Source organism: Tinamus guttatus, unplaced genomic scaffold (assembly GCF_059628265.1).
Source record: "Tinamus guttatus ecotype Peru unplaced genomic scaffold, ASM5962826v1 Tinamus_guttatus_pri_ptg000455l, whole genome shotgun sequence".
NCBI lineage: Eukaryota > Metazoa > Chordata > Aves > Tinamiformes > Tinamidae > Tinamus > Tinamus guttatus.
This window is the reverse complement of record NW_028288989.1, coordinates 233338-242464: the sequence shown is the minus strand read 5'-3', so window position 1 is coordinate 242464 and position 9127 is coordinate 233338.

Below are 9127 nucleotides of genomic sequence, written 5' to 3'. Positions count from 1 at the left end.
GTTTTACAGACCTCTAACCAATACAGTAAATGCTAAAGTGAAATCATTTGTATTTAAGTGATTATGGAGCATCATTCTTGTTGTTATAATATCTCCAGAGCTTCAAAGTCCTGTGTTTGTGAAAGTGGAATTGTGTATTTATGCTGTGCATCCTCCATCCTGAAAATTTTCAAATCCATTTACTATGTTATGTGCTAAGATGCATGTAGCCATCTGCTAATACAGGATTATTAGTGAACAGAGACAGATTGTTGCCAGATACGTTTCCCTAATTGTTGCACATGTTCAGTCAAGGCTGTTCAATCATCCTCACTGTTGAGTAGCCCTGCATGAATGTACAACAGTACTTAAAGATGGTTCATTTGAGTATGAGGATATCCCTGCACAGATGCACCAACTTCATCCTCTTGTTTCATAGAATCAAAGAATCATTAAGGTTGGACGGGACCTTTAGCAATTGCCTAGTCCAACCCCCATTTGTTTGTGTTTGAAGTGAATGGTGAATCATTTATTCTCAGGAGAAAACAAAACAAAAAAAACAGGTCTCCTTAAGAGTAAACTCTTGTGGACTATAACAAGGCCATGGAAGGCTCATCTGCCTTTCCATGTTGGTGACTGTGCCTCCCTGTTTGCCCAGGACAGGGCTCAATGCATGGCAGACGTTGCCTTTCTCCATAGCTCCTTCCTCCCTCCGTGTGAGGAGGCCACAGTGCTTCGCTCTTTTCATTTTGTGGCTCTTCGTTAATCCTTCTCTTGTCGCACTCCTGGAAGTGAAAAGATTGCCAAAGTGAGCCCCTACCTGGGCAGTGCTCAAACCACTCTGTAAGAATGAGGGATGGGCTGGAGCACAAGGGCCTCAGCTGGGATATGTGAGACAAAAATGTGAGACAAACATCTCATTGCCATCACTAACTCGGTTAGTCACCTTAACTCAGCAGTATCTTACAGGAGAAGGAATTTTTAAGGGAACAGTAGGATAACTAAGGATAAAACTCTGATGCCAATGTGAGGCTTTCACAAGGAATCTTGAAATGTTTACCTGTCTCTTCATCAATACTTTTTTTAGGGTTTAATGATATCAAAGCATGAAAATTTGGGTGGTCTGCACTCTCTGTCTTCTGTTACGCACAGAACAAGCTGGCATTGACCCAGACCCATGGCCTGATGGTGGATGTGTAGCAACAGAACACTAAGTGTGATCCTGCAAAGAGGAGCTAGATGTAAGCGTCGTTTATCACTAATTCTATTTAGAAATCTCTTCAAAGGTGGCCTTTTCAAGGGATCAGGTTATCATCTTTCTTATAATTCTTCCTTTTAAAATTAAATGCACACTATAGTATACAGTAGTATAAGGAACAGATTTCCTTTTTCTTTGGAAGTATCCCTATAAAAGCCAGCTATTTGTCTTTCTAAGATTCAAAATAATATTTAGCCTAATGGATCTTTCTCAAAAATAGCAGCAGAAAGAAAACTATGCAGAAATTAAAAAAAAAAAAAGATTTAAACAGGAGAATTAAGATGGTGTTCGTTCTGAGGCCATATTTTGGATGTTGATTCTGAGTATATTTCAGATACCAGTGAAAGCTTTTTAAAACATTACAAATTCCTGAGAAGGGAGAAAGTATTTCTAACAACGCTAGAGGCATTGAGAAATTGCACTGTGGTTCTACTGATTAAAAAATTCTGCGTTTTCTGTGCTAAATTAATGAGTTTAGACTTTGGATCAAGTTACCAATATGATCAGTTATTGCACTTACTATCAGCTTTTATTAAGATGATGTGAGTGCCAAAGTTAGGACACTGGCTCTAATCTTTCTCATCTATTTTTGCTGTCATATGCAAAGAAAATCAGTGGTGCACTTAGGCAAATGGATTTAGTTGAAAAGAGGAGACATTTTGAGATAATCACAGCTCCCTCCCTCCCATTTCAACAGAGCTAATAATGACTGAAGGAAACAAAGCAGGAAACAATTGAGCTGTCTTATCTTCCTGATACTTTCTTTTTTCCTTAGGAATACACATAATTTGTTCCCCTTTAACAAACCAGTCTGTCATACAAGTAGAAGATTCAAGAAATTTTTGTTCTTTTGTTTAAAGTACTTGCAATGTTACTAATGTCACGGTTGTTTTTTTCCAATTTTCATTCTCTATCTCTTTCAGTGATCTCATTAGATTTCTTTGACTTCCTTGAAAACAAGCAATTCAAATGATAAAACTTCAAGATAAAACTGCATTAGTCAGATGAATCACAAATGTCTCTTGGCTTGGCAGAACTCTCAGTTATAGCATTGGTTATATTAGTCTGCAAATCATCACGAGTCCCTGCAACAGGTCAAAAGAAAAGGAGAAACTGGAGTAACTAAGAGATGTGCCAGTGACGGCATTTGGTATTTCTGAACCATAGATGGATTGCTCCATGGGGGAATAGGGTGGAAGCACTAGATGTAAAATTTCCTCAAATATTTTATGTCATTATAAAGATGTGTATCTATAAAATAAACCATTTCCCTCTAAGTTTCCAGCATTCATTTCTCATTTCCTAGCTACTGCTGCTTTGTTTATTTAAACACCAAACACTTGGGGCTGCTTGTCAAGACTATAAATCGACAAAAATGCTTCTCAATTCTGAGACCCCTCCACAGTAGACTCAGTTCCATATGTTGCTTGTTTAGGTACAGAAGATTGCATTGCCATTAAGATCCCTTTTGAAAATGAATGTATTAGTTTCCCATGTATTAATTTTTACCTGTGTGTTAGTGATGTTGCCTTTACATCATGCAGACACCAAACCAGGGTATTGCTTGTGCGCGCTGCATGCGCACTTGCAAAGGAGGCAAATAAAAGTACAGTGCTCTCCACCCTTGATTGACTGAGGAAAACAGATCCTGCCTGTCACTTTTAAGCAGAAATCTGCTACCTTTTCTAGAAAATTGATGGCTTTTTGAGGCGAGAGTGTGCCTGTTCTCCCAGGGAGAGGGACTGGCGGCCGTTTTAGCAAGGATGGAGCAATTCCTTCCGCCAAGGCCGGGTGCTTGTTTGCCCTCCAGTGGTCAGTGACATTATCGCACTTCTCCAGAGCTTTAGCTGCCTTTCCTTGCGAGGCTCCCAGACCTGAGGACTCTCCTTCCTATCTTCCTTCTAAGTTTCCTTGCAGTGATGCCGAGTGGCAGTTCAGTCCCCTTGTCCTGCATCTGAACAAGTCCCAGTTCGCTTGCGGCAACCTCTGCCCCAGCTACGTGACGCCGACGGCGACACTGATAACCTGCATGGCCCTCAGAGCCAGCGAGGACACGAGTCGTGTCTGACCCTTCGCCCTGGGTGGCAGCCGTGCAGAGTGGATCACGGCCAGAGCTGGGATACAAACCTGCTGTGCAGCTGCCCCTTGTTTGGTCTGCACCGAAGCTTTTGTTGCTTTGGTTCCCCGCAGGTCAGGTGTAGCAGGAGATGAGAGCAGCAGGAATGAGGAGAGGAGGCAGCATTGGCTGCTTGAGTGCCGCTGTTTCAGGTCGCTCTGTCCATTAGTGTTGAGTGAGAAAGGGGAAAATAGCAAGAGCGTGGCCGTGGCATGAGGGAAAGGAGAAAGCTGTGGCTGTTAGAGGCTGAGAGCACTTAGCCAGGAGCTGCATTATTGGCAGATTGCCATACAAGTGCCAACATATCCCAGATGGTTTGCTTTTCATTTCAATGTTCAGATCTGGAACTTTTAAAAACAAGTATGGCTTTGCAATATGATTTGCTAGTTGTCAGATTCCAGGGATTTTAGGGGCTGAAGATGCGCTCGTTTCTTTGATTAATGCTGACATTCTAAAGTAACTCTTCATCCTGATAGCTGGACCTTTAAGAAATATATCCCAAATACTGTTAGGCTGACATAACACTACAAAACTTTGCTATAAAACAGTTGTTAAAACTATATTTATCTCTGAGAGAGACAGCACCTTATCAAAGTGTTCCATTCTGAACCGTGTGTTTATAAATTCCTTTTGTAACATTTGACTTGGAATGACCTTATATTGTGTGCTCAAAATGCAAGTTTGTACTCTTTGCCACTGGAAATACAACCCCAAATCTGAAATTTAAACTAGATTCTTCTCCTTGTCATTACTGATGACCAGCTGCATAGTTTTTGCAATTATTCAAAATATCAAAACACCCTGTCCCCCTCAGTTCAGAAACTCATTGATAGGTCTCTACCCCTAAATGCATCATTGGATTTGCCTGTAAATAAGGGAGTGGACTTTAGTATGAAATGCTTTATGATGAGACAAAAGGAAGAGTATATTTCCTCTGAGCCCTTCTGAGTTGTTTCAACAGAAATAGAGCAGTAAAAACAGTTTTGAAATTTAAGTGTTTGTAAAAACATATTATAATAGGAGATGATTTGAGAAGAAAAAAAATAGAGGTTTTTCAGAATAAATGTGAAACAATGCAGACATGTGCCAGGTCTCTTGGAAAGGAAGAAGAACATACTCATAGCGTTTTTATTTGTCATAATGGAATCATGGAATCACAGAATAGCTGGGCCAGAAGGGACCTCTGGAGATGACCCAGTCCAGCTTCCCAGCTCAGAGCAGAGTTGACTACAGTGGGTTGCCCAGGTCCCAGTCCAGAGGACTTTCAAATATGCCCAAAGAGGGAGACTGCACAACCTCTCTGGGCAACTTGTACCAGTCTTCAGTCACCCTCACAGTGAGAATTTCACATCTCAGAAGTTTGCTGGTTTTCAGTTTGTGCCCATACTGTCACCAGGAACCGCTGAGAAGTGTCTTAGTCTAACTTACTCCCTTCATCAGGTATTTATAGACATTCATGAGGTCCTCCCCAAGCCTTCTCTTCTCCAGGCTGAACAGCCACAGCTCTCAGCCGTTTTTGTCTATCAGATGCTCCAGTCCCTTAATCATTGTGGCCCTTGGCTCAACTCTTTCCAGTAGGTCCACATACATCCACGCTGAACCCAGCACTTCAGATGGCAGCTTCACAAGGGCTGAGCAGAGGGGCAGGATCCATCAGCTCGACCTGCTGTCGGTTCTCTTCCTAATGTACCCCTGAATACCATTGGTCTTTATTGCTACGAGGGCACAATGCAGGGTCATGGTCAAGCTCTTGTCCACCACAACCCCCGGGTCCTTTTCTGTAAAGCTGCTTTTGGGCCAGTTTGCCCTCTGCCTGTCCTGGTGCCTGGAGCTATTCATCCCCGGATTCAGGGCTTTGCGTTTCCTCTTGTTGAACGTTGTGAGATTCCTGCTGGCGCTTTCTCCCACCCTACTGAGGTCCTTCTGAATGGTAGCACAACCCTCTAATGTACCAACAACTACTCACAATTTTGTATCACTGGCAAACCTGCTGAGAGTGGGCTCTGTCCCTCTGTCTAGGTCATTGCGAAGATGATAAGCAGTATTGGCATCAGGATCGAATCCCAGGGCACACAGCTGGTCACTGGCCTTGAGCTGGATTTCATGCTGCCCATCTCAAACCTCTGAGACCATCAATTCAGCCATTTTTCAATCCACCTCACTGTCCACTTACACAGATCATACTCTCCCAGTTTATTAATGATAATGTCATGTGAGACAGTATCAGAAGTCTTACTAAAGTTGAGATAAACAGCGTCCACTGCTCTCCCATCAACTCCCAAGTCAGCCATCCATCACAGAAGGCTATCAGGTTAGTCCGATACCGTTTTCTCCTCATGTTAACCCTGGGCTAATTATTGGTAACTATAAAGTGTTAGCAATCTAATTATCGCAGCTTTAGGATGTAGCCTGAAAAAGAAAATTGAAAGTATTTGATTTTCAAATTTCTTGTTTGAGCTGATTAGAGTCTCATTCACAGAGGGAAGTCATTTTTTCTGCCAGATTCCAATCTTATCCAGCATCAGGTCTGATGTGATTTTGGAAAAAAAGCACGGAAAGGTTCATTGAACGGAGGAGCTAGAAGTCGGTATTGAATAGCTAATTTGATCTCTGTGCCCTAAATGTATTCATTTCGTGAGCCTGTGCAAGGAATGACACAGGCTCTCTTTGGAGGAATCCTACCTCATTAACACTAGATATGGATGTGTAAAGGATCTCTGAGTGAGCTGCCTCTATTTTGTTATTTCCCCAGTGAACAGCCTGTAGTGGGCCACCTAACTTTCTATTAGCACTTCCTATGCAGATAGGCCAAGATTCAAAAACAAAAACAAAACAAAACAAAACACTTGCACAATTAAATAAATGGTTTCAAGCTCCAGCTGGTGTTTTGCCCACTCTGCAAACTGTACCTACTCTGTGTGCCTACTCTGGCAACCTGTAAGAGTCGGTATTTTATTACTAGGCTTTTTGTGAATGACAAGTGGAAGCAGCTCATGAATACAGGTTGAGAAGCCTGCATACCTGTGAAAATTCCTATGGATCTGAAAGCGCCTCTTGTAAGGAAAATACCTATTTGGAAGTAGGGAACAAGTTTACGTTACTAATGTTACCCACTATACTTGGGCAAAGCAATCAGTGAACTGACTGTGCTGCCTTTTTCTGGAGACCTTCTCTCAACAGCCACTGCAGTGATGATGCAGAGAAATGTCACCGGAAGAGATTCTTATGCCTAAATCATCATAATTAGAAAGATAATTTCAGTAGCCACCTCCAAATAGATTAATCAGAATTCTCTTCTGAGGCACAAGAGAAACAACCCTTACTATAAATGGCAGCATCCTTGAACGGAACTGCACCCCCACATATCCCTGTTCAGGCTCATGGACACCCATTAGATCAGAGTTTTCGGTATGGACGCTCAAATGAGTAATCATCTGAAGCAGAAGTAGAGAAAGGGAGGGAAAGGCACCGTATTCTTTTTCCTGCTAAAGTAAGTGCCAATATAATTCAAAGAGAAAGTCAAGTAATTCTCCCACCGAAGAGATGTTTGAAAGGACAACCTGGAAATGCAACGGGAGATTGTTCTCACATTAAGAGTTTGGTTAGTTATTTGGAGGTAAATATTTAGAAGTCTTTAGGCACGCAGCACAAGCATCGAGCATCATCGCGGCTGCAAAGGTTCCTCCAGGTTGTCACTAGAGGTCAGTCTGCACCGCTGGGTCCGTCTCCTTCCTCGGCAGCTCGGACCTCTCTACCAGCACCCCAACAGGGTCCCGGCAGAACAAGGCAGGTCACGAAAACCCCTTAGGAACTCTGTAAATGCTGTTTTCAATCCTTCAGTGGTGCTTATTTTAGTCCATGAAGAGATAAAGGTTACAAATGAAAACATGAGCACTTGGAGGCACAGGAGTGTTTGGGGATTCATAATTCAATTCTGTAAGACTCCCACCCTCTGTCTCGGTACCCGCTAGGATTGGTTGATGCTTCCTTGCAACCTCAAAGCTGGAGAGCAGGGAAGACCCTGTGTCCTGGCCACATGCCAGGCAGGTACCCACCTGGAGCAAGGCGTCCCGGGTGGGCAGCGCGCGCTGCTCCCCTGCGTCTCCAACGGGCTCCTCGCAGCAAGGACAGCGACTCCCTGTGCACGCCAGGAGAAGCACCCACGTGCAAGGCCCCTGCATACGCAAAGCCAGAGCGGTGCCGGGCACACGCACCAGTGGCACAGCCTCAAGCATAAAGTGGTATTGAGCAGCTGTGCACGGGTTGTGCCTCCTTCAGAGCGCAGGTCCATGACCCAGAGCTGGTGGATCAGTGGTTAAGACAGAGTAGCCTTCTAAGTCTAGATCCCAACGCCTCTACACACACAGGACCTTACCTTGCCCTTTGCCTAGATGTCCCTATATGAAGTTGTTATATTTTAGTGATCAGGTGTCTGGGGCTTCCTTTGGCCATAGTTGCTGGTGTTCTGAGCTAACCATGCGTATCATCTGTGTGCTCTGCATATCATCTGTTTTATGGTGCTGTGCTGCTCACTTAAAACGATGTGGAGACTGATAGCCACAAAAGGATGTAGTTTTTTACTGCTAAACACTGCAGAGAATATTCTTTCATCAACTTGCTCTGCAATGAGATTCACACCAGAATTTAGATATCCAGAAAGGCTTTATAAAATGCACAAGACCATTTAAGCATCTGAGGATAAGAATCGACTATCCAGTAAGCTGAGCAGAAACTTTAATGGTCAAGAGCAAACACTAAGAAGCAAATCTGGTCTCAGGATCCACCTGTGCTCCTTAATTTAGGTCTTTGTGCATTCTGGTGTCTTTGGCTCTCACAGAGTGACACTCCTGTGGCTGTCGTTTCCCTGCTATCACAAGTGCTAGGGTTTTCTCCCAGGACATGCAAGACCCAGATGCATCCCTTGCAAATCCTTCAACACATGAGGCTGCTAGATTTAGGGACTGGAAAGCTCTGAGGCTGCGAAAACCACCTCACACTGTGTGGCATACGGAGATGTTAACTGAACTGGGGCCTGGGAGCAAGATGAAGTCAGGTGTTTTATGGTTGGGTTGTGCAGTCAGGTGGTTAATCATTGTCCCTGGAAACAGGAAACCTTCAAGCCAGACCTGGATCCAATTTATGTTTCTCTATTTTATAGCAATTTATTTGCACAAGGAAAAAACATGCTGGTACTTTCTCTCCAGGGCTCACACTTGAATGCCTGCAAAGTTATGTTTAATGGTTTTCTTTCCATTCCTGATCCAACAAGGGCGAGCAATTCAGGCAGCATGAAACAAATTTAAGCCAGAGGATTTGAGCCAGGCTCTAATCTGAACTCAGAGGCTCCCAGGGTTGTGGGAAAGGGAAGATTTAGTCTCCCAGGTAGCGAGCAAGAGCTCACAGCAGCAATGCGAGTACAGGCTGCACAGGCGCTGCAGACGGGACAGCGGAATAGCTGCAAGAGGGGATTAACTGAGAGCCCTCGTAACAGCAGAGCTTGGGAGCGGGGCTCGGCGTGCTCGGCTGCCTCCCTCGCACGGGGTGAGCCCTGCAGCCAGCCTTGCCAGAGGGATCTCAGCGAAACCCGCACAAGGTGGATGCTACAGACAGATACAGAGTTAAGCACGCTCAGGAGCAGACATCTAGACACAAAAAATGTACTGAAATTAAAAAAGAAACAAAACCAAAACCAAATATCTTTTAATTACCTACAGATCTCATTCAGCAGCTGCTCGGGATTTAGGAACCTAGGGGGGCTGTTGCACAGTGCGTAG